The 16835-nt window shown below is 37.2% G+C and overlaps 1 protein-coding gene across 4 annotated transcripts in view; it reads right to left on the bottom strand.

Moving 5' to 3' along the window:
• LOC128602207 (VPS10 domain-containing receptor SorCS1) overlaps positions 1-16835 on the bottom strand; it is a 248276-nt gene that overhangs the window by 185724 nt on the left and 45717 nt on the right. The window lies entirely within an intron of this gene.

Here is a 16835-nt window from a genome sequence, read left to right as displayed (position 1 = left end):
TTTACAGAGCCCTACAGTTCTTGAGGGTTTCCGTCAACTGGCTCACAGCTTAAGCAATATAAGAGCTAACCAGATTTTATTACTCAAATCAGGAGCGGCTGCTATGAATGGGCTAACACGGCTAAGCCGGTTACATCCCAGTCGGTAACAAAGTTAATAGAGGTTATTTTTGTTAGCTTATTAGCTTGGTTACTGTTGCACATATACTGAAATAATATTGCAGACTTTACCCAATTATGATACAATTTAAACTAACCTTACCCTAACCCTAAGTGTATTTTCATGAATAATTTATTTTCTGTTAGATGCCATTAATTGCCAATAAGACATTATCCTAGCTGCACACAAATAGCTCAATGTTGGGAAGGTGTTATATCAACCCTTAGTTGGGTTACTAGTTGGGTTGTTTTTAACCCAAGAGTTTTTAGAATAAAAATAAATAAGAGACAGCCATTTTAAAGGCCATCTCAATCGTAACAAATCCTTCCAGAGAATTGGAAAATTCGCTCCTTAAACATCCCACAATGCACGCACAAACCTGGGAGCATCAATACTCACTATGGTCCCTTACTGGAAATGACTTCCATCTACAATTTCTGTCTACAAATGTAAGTAGCTTTTTCTCGTTGTTGTAGCACTCCAATGATTACTTACGTTAGCTATTTTTAACTTTATTTGATGTTCTATATATAGTTTGTTGGAGACTAACGACTTTTAAATGTTTAATGATATATTTTTTTTTAATCCAATAGCTAGCCTATGATCCTGTTTGAAGTTCCATGACAGACATGCATGTGATTAAACTAACAAATTATATGACATATAAAACTAAAATATTTTTATGTTTTTAATTTTTAGTAATTTTTAAGTACATAGTTATGTCACCGGAAATTGAGCTATCATTGTCGCAATGTGAAGTGAGCCAGGGTCCTTACTAGTGCCAGAACTCGTGCACACGATTTACTGATTCACAACCTAAAGAGCAAGGGAGCTGATCGAGACACACCCAAGGCTTGGGCAAATTTCTTTCTAGCCCATACTGTAGGTAAAAGTCAGTAAAAAGTCAGTAAAAGTCTTGTCAGGTGATTACATGAAGTGAAACACCCATTATATTTTTGCATTTGGGATAATATGTTTCATACATCTGTAAAACATTCATTATTGAATTCCCAAAATGCTTTTGGAGGAGAACTAAAGATAGATTAAGTTTAGTGGGTTTATGTTTGTATGCACTTTTCTGTTTACCTCTGATGTTTAGTATTCTGAGGGAATGGCATGAAGCCAGTAGAGCACTACAGACATGAAACACTTTAAAAAAATAAAATTAAATTAAAAAATAAATAAAAATAGAAATTTTGAGCATTATAGTAACCAAAGCTGCTACTGATTTCATAAATGCCTTTCAACAGATGGCCAAGTTCCAACCTGATCTCATGCCAAATTCGAACCAGCAAACGTGAGTACCTTTCTCCACACCGTTACCTTAAGTGTTAATTGCTTTCGTATGAGTTGACTTAGCGTTCATTTGTATTTATTTATACATTTATACATTTTAGTGTTGATATAGTATTTGTATTTATTTATTTATTTTTATTTCCTTGTATTCTAGCATTGTTTTATTGTGTCTTCTGTACAGCGCTTTGCTCAGTCTCAGGCTTTTTTTTTTTTTTTTTAATGTGCTTTTTAAATAAAATGAACTTGAACTTGAATTTGTTTGTGAAAATGTGATGGTAATTTTAGGCGATTTTGAATGAGGTTTCCATGAGCATGCACTGTAAAATATAAATGGGAATATTAAAAAAAAAAAAAAAAAAACCTTGAGATCTAAGTAAAATGGATGTTATGGTCTTGACCTGGGTGTTACATTATTGAGAACTATATAAATAATAGAGGACTTTATAAAACCAAATGGCAACTGTGCACGGAAGTAAAAGTTTGCTCAAAAAATCCTGTTAAATATTCCATTAAAAAAGCTTCATAGTGTGCTTTAATGTTATTGCACATCAGTCTCAACTTTTTTTCTAAAGAAATGAATTCAACTAGAAGAAATTTGTTAGCCTGACTGTAATCCTTAGACTTTGTTATGTGAACAATACTTCATTGATTTATGCAACAGAGAAGCTTCAATATTTGTACCTAAGCCTGTATGTACAGTATTTCAGTATTTTACGTAAAATTTTGAAAAGCGCTAACACTGCCTATGTAGCAGAACCTATAATGTTTATTTATTTGGGTACCTTGGCTACCTGTTCAACCCATAAATTCCATATCATGCAACAGTGCTGATTAGTTGTGAGAAATTTCTAACTGAATCTTTAAACACCACATGAAATAGCCAGCTAGCTGCAATGTACTAGCACTCTATAGTCTCAGCACGCTAACTAACTAACTCGACCAGTCAAAAAAACAACAATCTGACAGTCTCACAGTGAATCATATACTTTTGATTGAAAAACCTTCTTCAGAGACAATTGACAAAGAGACTAGCAGTTTTGCGTACCATTTTAAGAATTTTTAATGAACAACGGCATTTAAAATCTGAAAACAGCTAAAATGTAAAATGTTATAAATATTTAATGTATATTTTAATATTTTGGATATTCAGTATTTATCTTCTGTAATTTACTGCAACATCAATATCATATAAACCTATCAACAAGCCATACTTGTACATAGTACTGAACTAATTTCTACTAATTTCTTTTTCCCCAGTAGAGAAAACAAATATTTAACTGGTAATCCCTTCCTATGCCGGCGACTATTACACTGCATAATTTTACACTGCGTAATTATCCTCAGACCTTTTAACAAAGCCCTAATTCAACCCGGTTCTAATTGAGGAACCAAATCCAAAAGTAATCTCTTCAAAGTCGACACTGACATAGCATGTATTAAAAAAGACTTTCTGTAATATATTCCTTGGCACTGAATAATGTGGCTTTGATAGACTTTATGTCTCAGCAGCTCTACCTTTTACAAACGGGTCACTTAAAGGAAGTTGGGTCACAAGAGTGCCAGTTGAAATTTGATTCCCATGGTTGTCACAAGATTTCAAAATAGCCACTGGCAAACATTTAACATCTGAAAGTGACACCTTTGACAAACAGGCATGACTGACAAATGCATGTATAATGCACATGTATAATGCACATATAATGAGCTACTGCAAACATGTGACACGAAGGCCAGAATATTAGGCAATTTGGCTGTGATTCAAGGACACAGATTTGATCCCAGCTGATGGCTTTTGCCCTTGAGAGCTACTTTGGAAGGATGTTGCTTGTACATGAGGAACATGGCAAAACATTAGCCAAATTGCTCCCAGGCTAAAGGATAAAATAAATCTCTAAATCCCAGATTGGCAGTTGTAAAACTTTCTGCTAAGCCAAGGGACTCAAACTCAAATTTTGTCTGGACCACATCAATATTTTTGTGAGCCTTTGAAGGACCATGAACTAAGGCTGCTATTATTATTATTGCTGTTGTTGTTGTTGTTAATAATAATAATAAATCATCATCATCATCATCATCATCATCATTATTATTATTATTATTATTATTATTATTGTTATTATTATTATTATTATTATTATTATTATTATTATTATTATTATCCATCCATCTTCTATACCGCTTTATCCTTTTCAGGGTCATGGGGAACCTGGAGCCTATCCCAGGGAGCATCGGGCACAAGGCAGGGTACACCCTGGACAGGGTGCCGATCCATCGCAGGGCACACAATCACACACACATTCACACATCCATTCTGGGGGAGGAAACCTGAGTTATTATTATTATTATTACTATTATTATTATTATTAAACATACTGTCTATTTTTACATATTATCTATAAATGAACACCAATATCCTGGAATAACACAAATGGAACTATGGGAACTATGTTGAGATAAAAAAAAATAATCATTATAGCATCTTCAAAGAAGATACAATTTTTGCAGAAGTGTATTCTTGGCATTTTCTCAACCAATTTCTTAAGGAATCACCCTGAGATGCTTTTAAAACTGTATTAAAGGAGTTCTCACCTATGCTGGACATTTATTGGCTACTTTTCAGAATAATTTGCTCCAAGTTACCCATTTAAAAAATATATTTTTTTTATAAATAAAATGTTAGTTTTCTAATGAAAGAAATGAATATTGTTGCCACAATTATATATATATTTTTTTCAGAAAGTGGCCAAACATCGCTGGATCTACCTGAGACAGCTGGGGCATGCCCTGGTCAGGCCACCCATGAAGAGGGGAGCTGATACTGCCATGCTCCAAGCCCTAATCTGAGCAGCAATGACCATCAATGGGAGTGAGGAAAACTCCACCTGCTGCTGTGGATGTCCAACAAATAATTTTTTTTTTAAAAAATGAAGTTTGAATGACTATGGGTTTACTTCAATTATTTTATATTGGGGTCAAAATGACCCCGGTTTGTTTCACCATATAAATATAACATAAATAATGTTAACTTGAAATTACTGAAAAGTAAATTATACCAGAATCAAAGGATGGTAAATAAACTTTTAAGTTCTAATGTGGATTGTACTTGGTATAAAAGCTGCAATTTGTATTAAAGAAAAGTATCTATTTTTGTTTTACACAATAAGCGAATTAACTGTAACTTTCCTAAAATAATAATAATCTGTTTGTTTGTTTTTCAGGTAACATTAATTACATAGCTAATAATGTTTTGAGAATAAATAAGTTAAAATTTTGCTATGATGGTTGTTTATTACAGTAGTTCATTCTTGGGGTCCCCAAGAATTTTTTTTATTTAATTTAATAAAGTTAATTTCATTTTTAATTTAATTTTTTTTTAACATTAGTAGAGATAGTATATATTTATACTGAAAAGTAACATGCTTTAGGTAAAAAATTTAAACTTACAGTGCCAAGGGGTAATAATTTAGGTTGATGATTAAGGTTTGGAAACATAGAGCTATGAAATTGGCTTCTTTATGAAAGACACATGTACAGTAAGGTCCAGAATTATTTGCATATTTGCCATCTACCACAGTATATTGAATATTTCAAGGGACTGAAAGTTATTAGACAATAGGATGTATTTTGCAAAAGATTCCATTTGAATTTGGAATCTGATGCTGTTAACTCTCAATTTGAAGTCCAAAGAGCTGTCACTGCCAGTGAGCCAAGCCTGAGCAATAACAAAAACATTACGTGTGGCCAAATCAACGATTCTGTAAATTCTTTAAAAAAATAAATAAATAAATAAAAAAGCTGAGAAACACCAAAAGGCTTGGAAGACCATGGAAAAATGCCTTTACACTTCTGGAACAACATCCTATGGATAGATGAGATTAGCTTGTACCAGAATGATCGGAAGGGAAGAGTATGGAGAAGGAAGGGAACTGCTCATGATCTTTAGTATACCACCTCATCTAATGGTGTGGGCGTGTATGGCTGATAATGGAACCTGTTTTCTTGTATTTATTGATTATGTGACTGCTGACAAAAGCATCAGGATGAAGTCCGAAGTTTATATTGTTATATAGTCTGCTCAGATTCAGCCAAATGCAAACCCTTGACCTGATTCAAATTGGGCAAGCATTTCACTTGTTGAAGGCAAAACTAAAAGCAAAATGTCCCAAGAGACATTAAGAACTGAATGCAGCTGCAGTAAAGGCCTGGCAGAGCATCACCAGTGAAGAAACCCAACATTTGCTGATGTCTATTGGTATCAGACTTCAGGCAGTACTCGCCAATTAAAGCAGAAAATCTGCACTTTGAGATCATATTCAATATTTAATTCCATCTTGTGGTAGACAGCTAAAATAACAATACATTTGTATTATTGATTACTTTACATTTCCTTTAAAGCGTCCAAAATAAAGAAACCTAAATGACACCGATCCACCTGTATTTATCTGGATCACCAAGGAGGCATCCTACCTGATAAGTTATAATTGCAATTCTAATTACAACACATTACTTTAATTACAACATATGTTGTTCCAAAGTACAGATTCAAGAAATAAAACAATTCAACTAAACAACAGTCAGTGAAAAAATTCAGGACCCTAGCCACTATTAAATGCTAAAGAATACAAGTGTGTTTTTAGAGATGATTTAAAACTAGACAAGGAAGGAGCAGACCTACCATGTAATGGTCCAGTCAAGGCCTTGTAGACAAACAACAGAATCTTAAAATCTATATGAAACTTCATCAGCAGCCAGTGAAGAGAGGCAAGAACTGGTGTGATGTACTCTGTCTTTTTGGTCCCTGTTAAAAATTTGGCATCAGCATTTTGCATCAGCTGTAATCGGCCAAGAGACGATTGCGAAAGACCAACATAAAGTGTTGCAAGAGTCATGCCTTGATGTGATAAGGATGTGAATCACAATTTCCAAGTCCTTCCTTGACAAGAAGGACTTCAATTTAGTGATATCCCTGAGATGGAAAAAGCTGCCTCTAAGCACAGAACTGATTTGCTTTTCAAATAATAAAGAGGTGTCGAACACAACTCCGAGGTTCTTTACATGAGACTTCACATTAAATGACAGGGATCCTAACTGAGCTTGAATAGCAGAAGTGGAGCTATGAGAGCCAAGAATGATTGGTATCGATAGGTATTGGTATGATGATACCCATATTTTCCCCATTAGGTGTATTTTTTTGCTCATAAATGCAACTGATCTGAGCATCCTGCTCTTTCGACTTTTTAGTATCACTCATATTTTCTTCTCCACTGACACCATATTCAGCCTATGAACTACAGAAGGGTTTAGAGAAGATGAAGCCATTTGCGTGCAATTTTCACCTTAAAAGAGTGTGCAGCCTCCCCGCCTGCAGCTATGGATTAAATGAAATTGCCTTTTCTGTACAACTTTGGTCAATTTCATTTATGAAATTGCTGATGCCCTTGTTTGTGGAAGCATGTTCCATGCCTCAGCAAAGTACATTATGGTGAAATTTCTCCATGAGCTCACTGCCGAGTTAGCCGCACGCTCCAACATAGCTAATATTCAACTTGCGATTCTGAAACTGTTTCCACCAAGCTGTCCTCTCGTATATGAAAAGTGAGATATAATTACTTTCTGCTGAAGAATACCGCTGTCAGCATTTTTTTTTTTTATTTTGCGGAGAAGTAAATTAAACCTTCGACTTCCGTGTTTAATCTGATATGAGCTCAACATACATCTCCAGATGAGGCAAAAAAATTCTGAATTGCTTTGCCTCGTAGTACAATGAACCTAAAGTGCAATTAGTGGCTGTGCTCAACATGCAAGACAAAAATGGTTTTATTTGCAAGCTGATATCTTTTCATAATAATATGAGTGTAGGCTGTGTAGAACTAAATGAGAAAAAATGGTAGTTAAATGTCAAAGACTCCATATTAAATCCAACTGCATGAGTATTAAATGAGGGAATTATAGGTATAGTAAAGATCAAGCACCTTTTTCTAAACTTCTTGAGTATTATTTATTATTATTATTATTATTATTATTATTATTATTATTACACATTTTACATGCGTTTTTTCTTCTTAGTTATAGTGTTTGTACTTTGTAGTGGAAATTACTTACTTAATCAGTATATTAGTTCGTCATTAATATTTGAGGTTTGGGTAGTCTCATACGACTATTTTTTTTAGATGAGCTCTCAGGAGCGGCATTCATAAACCATAATTAGTAAAAAGGAAGCTTAGCAAACTGTTAACAAAGAATGCTGTTTATTTGAAGACCATGTTAAATTTTTGCCACTGAGTTCACTGTTGTCAGTTTCAGAGTGTTTTTCTTCTTTCTCATTGTATATTTCTGTTTCTTGAAAAGTTACGTTCAATAATTTTGGCAGAAATTTAATTCCATATAAATCTCACTGGCACCACTGTCAGCAGCTAGTCGAACAGCACTGAATGTAGGAAACAGTTAACCAACGTGATGATAAATGTCAACCCTGTTCCCTGAGAAGGGAACGAGACGTTGCATGAGCTTTACGCTGTGGGAAGCGCCCTCGCGCGTGACCAGTATCTGAAGCTTGTGTAACATCATACCAATTTGTAGGCCTGCCATGATCAGGTGATGTGGCAATTAAGCGCGTTGCGTGATATAAAAATCGGCACCTGTGAACCGCACCGTCAGCCTCTATTATCTGAAGCAAAGATGCAATTCACAGGCATGCCCCAGTATGACAAAGCTACGCAACGTCTCATTCCCTTCTCAGGGAACAGGGTCACTGCAAGACACTCGAGCCCGGGTTGGAACATATATCCAGGTGGTAATATCAAATGAATATGTGCAGCATAGACCACCCCGCCGCAGCACATACATCCTGGACAAAGTTTTCAAGGAGTTGACCCCCCTAGTGGAATGAGCCCTTATGCCCAGAGGCGTGACGAGACCGCGCCTCATAAGCGATAGAGATTTTTTCCACTATCCAATTAGAGATGCACTGCTTCGACACGGTGGACATTAGTACAAAGAGCCCTTACTGGACACAGTGGGTGCAATTTCTCTTGTGAGGAATGGAGGAGGGCAGAACGCCTGCAATACTACTGGCAGGGCAGTGGACATAGGCACTTTAGGAATATAATCCGGCCTAGGATATAGGAAGGCCTTGGCTAATCCAGGGATAAAGTCAAGGCAGGAAGGGGCTGCAGAGAGAGCTTGTAGATCTCCTACTTGCTTGAGAGATGTCAGAGCCAGCAGAAGAGCTACCATTAGAGTCAGAAGCTTCTCAGAGGCTGACTCTAAGGGCTCAAATGGGGCACCTGACAGACCTTCCAGGACCACAGAAAGGTCCCAGAAAGGTATCCATGGTCTGCAGATAGGCCTCAGCCACCTTACACCATGCATAAACCTCGAAGTTAGAGGACGTTTCCCCACAGAGGTTCCATCAATAGGGGCATGGCTGGCTGAAATGGCGGCCACATAGATGTAGAAGGAGCCAACCCTGCTGAGAAACGTCCTTGTAAGGACTCCAGGACTGTAGCTATTGTGTAGTTCACTGGGTCTAGCTGATGTTCCTCACACCACGAGACAAAAAGTTGCCACTTGAGAGCATACAATTTCCTTGTGGATGGTGCTCTAGCCTTCAACATGGTCTCTACAACCTCAGTTGTGAGACCAGAATCTATGAGCTGGTGCCCCTCAGGGGCAAGACCCACAGTTTCCATAGTTCCGGTCGAGGGTGATAAACCAGCCCTCCGGCCTGAGACAGTAGATCTCTGTGGAAGAGAATCTCCCAAGGAGTGCCGTCTTGCAGGGATATTATCTCTGAGAACCATATTCAATCTGGTCAATAAGGTGCTACTAGCAGCAGATGTAGATGGTCCATCGTAATCCTGAACGTAATCCTCCCTGGTGGTTGATATATGAGACTGCTATGTTGTCTGACACGACTAACACTTGGTGACCTTTAAATTGAGGAAGAAAGAATTCCAGTGCTAGAAATATGGCCCACATTCCTAGGCTATTTATATGCCACTCCAGATGGGGGCCGCTCCAAAGACTGCAAGCTGACCAGCCATCTAAGACCATGCCCCAGCCTGTGAGGGAGGTGTCTGCCATTACCATCTTGCGATAAGGAGATGCCCCTAGAGTGTGACACCCTCGCACTAGCGAAGTTGATACAACGGAGCTGAATGCAAGTTGAGCTCACTCAGCAGGTCTGCTTGGTAGGCCTGCAACACTGCCGTTGTATGCAGTGACCCACAAGCGAGACCCACTGCCACATAGACCTTGCCCACCTATGCTGAGGTGGCCTTACATGGCTTGGATGGCAAAGCCGCCCCCCTAAATTACCTGTCATTGATGGAGAGAGGTAGCTCGCAAGCACCTCCTCCACCTTTGGCATAGCTAAATAGTTGTGCTGTTCATTCTCCATGATGGCCGAATAATCCGACATTGCACGGTTATAAATACAGTTTATGTATGGTCTTCCCCAGAGACGTGATATTTCATCATGCACTTATGGAAAAAAGGCGAGTTTTCTGCGGTGTGAGGGAGATTTATTTTCACTGGGGAGAAAAAAGGTTGTCCAGCCCTAGTAAACACTTCAAGCAGCTCTTTATATGCTTGAGAGCTGCTCTCCATATTTGGCACACCCTTCTGGCTCCTCGGAGTCAGAGAGGAGAGTTTTTTTTTCGCTTTCCATAGTGGAAGGAGGAGTCACGACTTGTGCTCCAAAATCCAGCAGAGAGCCGTACCTGGAAGACTGAGCAAGAGATAGAGACGCGCTCTTCCAGATCCATACAGGCTCCCCAGGTCCTAAGCTGGCAGGCTGCCTCGGCAGCGGCCGGCCCAGATCTGAGAGGCTCTGAACCCCAAATCCCTTCGGCCAAGAAGAGAGTGAGCCGCGAGCGGAGCTGCCTAATTGTAAGGCATTCACAATGCACATAGTCAGACCATTCGAGGGCTGCCCTGATGTGCTCCACCCCTAGACACTTCACACGGAAAGTGTATCCGTCTCTTCCTATGAAGAAAACAGGAGCAAGGCATAACACACTTTCTGAATTCGCTCTCACTCATACTTTTCTCTCTCTCTCTCTATTTTTAAAGGGACAGAGAATGTAAAGAGATTTTTCTTTCTTTTTTGTAAAAGATAGAGAGGAAATTAAGAGTCTATTTGCGAGCGTTACACAAACGACCGACATGCAGTCTCACTGTAGATAATAAGGCTGACGGCGCAGTTCACAGGTGCCGTTTTTATATCACGCAACGTCACCTGATCATGGCAGGCCTATAAATAGGCATGATGTTACATAAGCTTCAGATACTGGTCACGCACAAGGGCACTTCCCACAGAGTAAAGCTCACACAACATTGAATACCCTTTGAAAAGGTACAAACATGTCAATGACAGAAGTTGAAGCTAAAAAATAAACTCAACAAATATAACAAAAAAATGTAACGCCATTGAAGATCCCAAATGAATTATAAATATTAATATACAAGTTGTTAAAGGTGGATTTTTCGTTTAATAGAAGACCAGTGACACTCTAAAATAAAGCCATGAGCCTATAACGAAACACTGTCAGAGTTAAAAGAGATCATGCAGAAAAAATATGAAACTCTGAGATAAACATTCCCTCCACTTCCCCATGGGAACCCGAGAAGTCCGAGTCAAAGGGACAAAGGATATGAATGACATCACAGAAAGACTTTTGACCATCACGGGTCAAGGAACAGTAGACAATTTGATAAAAGCAGAATTCTGTCATTGAAGAAAAGATGCTGAAAGCTGTCCAAAATATAGTGATGAGGCTGATTCATCATACATAATTATCGTTCACGTTTGGCTAATTCCCTTATCCATCTCCTGTTAAAAAAAACTGTTGCTATTTTTGAATTGTCCAAAAATGTATTTCCCTCCATTTATTACACATGTTTCCTCCTCTTTATCTTCATCATGTTTTATGATCTGCTGCATTATCTTGATATCTCAAATTGACCGAGAAATCGTTTTCACAAATTGGATATTTAATAATGTGTTCGCTGTCACTGCAATTTCAAGGAGGTAATTATAGTTTCTACGCTTGTTATTCAGCAACTCTTCATTATCAAGTGCAGTCTGTCTGAGTATACCCTTTCCATTTGGTAAATCATTTATTTGCATCTATTTTATATGATACGTTACCATTAAAGGGTTATGACAGGGGTATTCAACCAAAATTAGTAAAGGTCCAGTTACGTAAAATTTTAAATGTCTACCATGGCTGAATTTACCTTTTTATTCATTAATTTTAACGATTGGTTTGTGGTTATAAATAAGACATCTTATGAAATAGTTTATGGTTTCATATCTGACTACTTTTAGATCATATCTGAAGTAAACACCACCCACTCCAGTGACTTTTCTGTCCAGATACACACCTCTTCTCTGGACTGTTGAGAGACATCTGTTTATGAAGCAGGAGAATAAATGCACAATTCTCTGTCCATTCATCCACACTGCAATAAATTTTCTGTTTGGTCCGATGAGCTGCCTTCAGCTGAATAATTTATTTAAATGCATGTGATTGGATAAACCGCACAGAGAATATGCAACAGAAGCTGAGATGGCTCATGTTTACAAAACATCTCTGAACTACAGCTCATGTTGAGCACATGTTGATATGCTCTGCTACAGTATTTTTAAGTGCTCAGTACAGGATGGTGCTGGGTCTGCATGGGGACTGGATGAAAGGATGATAAACTACAACCCCAATTCCAAAAAGGTTGGGACGCTGTGTAAAATATAAATAAAAAAACAGAATGCAACGATTTCTAAATTTCATAAACCTATATGTTTGGGGTAAATGTACCATTTAAATTAAAAAATAAGGTCATTTTGAATTTGATGGCTGCGACACGTCTCAAAAAATTTGGGACGGGGCAACAAAAGGGTGGAAAATAAGTGTTACTAAAAAGAAACAGCTGGTGCATGGTAAAATGTAAAAACCATGGTAAAATGGTGCATTTGACATGTTTAACATTTGATATGATTTGATATGTTCTATTGTGAATAACATATGGGTTTATGAGAATTGCAAATCATTGCATTCTGTTTTTTTTATTTTTTTTTATTTTACACAGCGTCCCAACTTTTTAAAATTGGGGTTGTATAAAACCTAGACATGAAAAGCCTATACATTTTTTTTAAAGGCACTTGTGTTTACAATCGATCCTTGCAAGTTTTTGCTATTTGTATTCTTACATATTATCCACTGCTATCACTAAAACACAATGTTCTTTTTGTTTCAGCATTAAATAACCAATCTCAGTGTGTCCAGCAGCTGACAACTTCAATGAACAACAAACACTTAATGATATGGTAATCCAGCTACAGCTAAAGAAACTTTTCAGTAAGTGTGTGATAATTTTTTTTCCTGCGCATGGTCATTCATATTCATGCATTTTTATTCTGCAGTACATCATCGGAACATCATATCAGGCTTAAGTGCAAATTATGAACACTTTATATGTGGCTTAGAATTTATGCCAGATATGAGCATCGACTGAACTGAAAAACTGGTCGAAGTTAATCAACAGAATGAACCGTAATTAATAGGCTTAAAGTCAATTCAATCACAGAAGCCATTAAGCAATTCTGGTGTTATACATTAGCCTAAGAATAAAATTATACATACATGACGCCTCTGGCTACTGGCTGGATTTGGATGGAACATGCACACAAATATACAGTCATGTAAGAAGCATATAAAGTGTAAGGACTAATATAACCACTCTTCAAAAGTCTCTGCCCCTTAAACATTTCATAGCATACCCACATTTTTTTGTTTTTTGATCTGCATCAAACTGGATCAGTATTTGTTCTGCCAGAATTTTGTCCCGAGTCTGATATCCATGTGTATATGTACATTATTTAAATTAAAACGTTAATTATTTAACTAATGCTTTTTACTTATTGCTTGTTTTTACACGACTAAAATAAAAGTGGTATAAAATCATTAAAATTGCTAATTGCAATTGTTCACATGAAATTATTCAAATAACTGTGTGTGAATAATTAATAAATGTTTACTGTTGATAAATTTGTGTTTATTATTCCATAAGGGATGTGTTAATTATTACGATGCAAACAGACATATAGACAAGGCATAAAGGCAGAAAACAATTAAAATATGAATAATTTTGTTTGTTTTGTTTGCGTTTGGTTGGATCATCATCCATCCATCCACTTTCTGTACCACTTTTCTGACACAGGGTCACTGGAAGCCTGGAGTCTATCAAAGGAGACTCAGAGCGGGGGCACACAGCCCATCACAGGGCACAATCACACACTACGGACAGTTTAGAAATGTGAACCTGGAGCCTATCCCAGGGAGCGTCGGGCACATGTCAGGGTACACCCTGGACAGGGTGCCAATCCATCGCAGGGCGCAATCCCACACAGACCCACACACCCATTTACACACTACAGACACTTTGGACACGCCAATCAGCTTACCATGCATGTCTCTGGACTGGGGGAGGAAACGGGAGTACCCAGAGGAAACTTCAAAGCACGGGGAGAACATGCAAGCTCTGCACACACAGGGTAGAGGCAGGATTCAAGCTCCCAAGGAAAACATGCTAACCACTAAGCCACTGTGCCCATGTTTGCATCATCAATGTCAGCTAAAACAAGTAAACAAACAATTACTACATAAAATAAAGAAAATAAACAAACAAAAACAAACAAATACATTAAAAATATGTTAAATATAAATAAATTTAACAAACAGGTGGTCCGTCTTTACAATTACACTGACATTGGCAAAGAGGTGCAAAAGTAGACCACTGCAAGTTTATCTTTTTTCCCATCCTGCTGTGCTGTAATTTTGATTTACTTCAGATCATACCCAGGGTCTACAGTCTATCTCAAGGATCATACATGATGGAAAGTCGCTTGAGGTAAAGCTCATTTTTTTTCACTCTCTCTCTCTCTACAGGTTCTCTGACAGTGGAATACAGTAATAAGCCTCTCCACTTGAACTAAACAGCCTCCTTGGTAACGGAGGAGGAGGCCCAGGGCAAGGGGAAAAGCACAGAGAAATCTTATTAGGTGCAATATCATAGCTTTTTTTCTGCAAGTCGTGTGTCAGGGAAGTTTGAGCTGAGCCAATCCTAAGCATGAGCGAGTTGTTAAAGGACAACAGTAAGATAAGAAGAATGGCAGTGAAAGGAACCTGGAGAACTATATGTGTTTTTTTTAGTTCCAGCTTAAAGGAAGAAGTGAAAACCTGCACCGCTGCAAAATTCAGACGTGCATGTTGGAGGAGAGCAAAACAACGAGAGGTAGAAAAAGAAAACTGCTCAAACCAGCACTATTTAAGAGTCCCAGGTGGAGAGTCAACACTTATATGAGGCACACACAAATAAAAATTCCCACCAGCTAGCTTTAGTCAAGTCAGCATCCTGTGAACGGCACAGAAATGTTACTTTAGTTACCTGTACTTGTCTCAGATGTACATTACTAAATATATTAAAGTAATATATTAATGTATTAATGAAAGCATGATATAATTATCTCCTGGGCTGAATCAAAGCTGATCCCAGTAGGTGGACTGTGCCATGTTAGGAGATCAATGAACCGTCTCACTAGAAGCTTGCAGTGGGTAGAAACTTCAAATCATCTCATGTGAGCAAATTAAATAAGTCAGTTACCTACTCTCTAGGCTGTAACAGGAACATGAGACAAATATAAACTAGGCAAAGATGGGCAAACTATTTAGTGTACTTTCCACTTGAGAGCAATTAGGCTGGCTAATGATGTGCTAATAAGTGGTGGAAGAATAGGCTGTAGCCAAATGTTCTACAGTAAATAATACAGATCATTTTGAAGGTGCGAAAATGTTTGTCATTGACATATAGGGTAGAAAATATCTGCACATTTTAGTGCGCAATGAAGTCATTGACAAATTAGCCAAGCCACCAGAATTTCCAATTTTGATGCCAGAGTTACTCTAGTATCAGAACAGTGGCAATTGAAGTAATGACAGGAAGAATGTAAGCAGTATGTTAATTCTGGATAATTATAACAATATTTCTAGAAAAGAAAATTTCAACAATCCAAAAATCCAACAACTTAGTGTGCAAGAAATATATGATTTAGTAAATGTGAACCAGCTTGGCTTGTGTAGCAGATTCTTTGTTTCAGTTTATTCAATCACATTCACGATTTAGCTGAAGGAAATACTGTTCAGCCAGAGAGACTTGAAAAGGTAATAAAGGGAAGTTTTGACGAGACCAGTATGGTATATTATTTTATATACATTATATATATATATATATATATATATATATATATATATATATATATATATATATACACACACAACCAAGAAGTAGTGATGAAATGGTTGTGTGCAAAAATTCCCTTAACAACAAGGGAACCTTCATCTGTAATCTAAATCAACTTCACGTAATTTTGTACTTGATAAAACATGGCACATGCTAATTGAAAGTAAAACTTTAAACCAAAGGTAGCAGTCATTAATAAAGTAAACTTTTTTGTTAACTTTATTTTCTTTGCCTTTCCACTGAGCACTGAGTGAAAACATTACATAGGCAAAAAGCCATAACACTAGAACATCTACTTCTTTAAATACTAAATAATTAATCATTTCATGACTGCCTTTTGTCACCCACATATCACTGACTATACAGAAAATCTTAGAATGTTTCATCATGCCAAGTGCACCACCAGCACCTTTTATCTGAAGCTAAGACCCCCTTGCATTATTTTATCTAACAGAAACTTGGATTGTGACCAATGTGACCAATGTGACCAGTCACCTTTATTTCCAATATCACCTTTATTTCCAAGATCCTAGAAAAGGTTAAGGCAGCTCACCTCGGTTCACATTTATCTAGGAATCACATACATTAAATATTTCAGTAAGGGTTTAGGCTTCATCACAGCTGAAACATGACAGGTTAACGTAATAAACTTTTCACTCATATGCTGATGACACAAACCTGTACGTTTCTGCCAAATCAGATGACAGACACCAGCTTAATAAAGTTGAGGAATGAAAAGGACATTAACATTGGATGCTGTGTAACATCTTTATGCTTGATTCTGACAAGACAGGAGTACTTCTCATAGGGCTACAGGCAGCTAGAAGTAGGCTTTCTAATTATGCAATAACACTTGGTGCCTTTCAGTTACACCATGTACATCTGGAAAAGAAATCTTGGTGTGATTAATGTCTCCATTCTATCAATTTAAACTGTAGAAAAAGACTAGTTCATGATTTTGTTACATATAAGTATTACTTATTAGAAGTACTAAGTACTATTGTAACATCTTGCTCTCAGAATGTTTAGTAAATCCCGCTCAATTTGAAACTCCTACTAGGAAATTAGGAAGTGTACCT

Source organism: Ictalurus furcatus, chromosome 26, assembly GCF_023375685.1.
Source record: "Ictalurus furcatus strain D&B chromosome 26, Billie_1.0, whole genome shotgun sequence".
NCBI lineage: Eukaryota > Metazoa > Chordata > Actinopteri > Siluriformes > Ictaluridae > Ictalurus > Ictalurus furcatus.
This window is presented reverse-complemented; position numbering and strand designations above follow the sequence as displayed.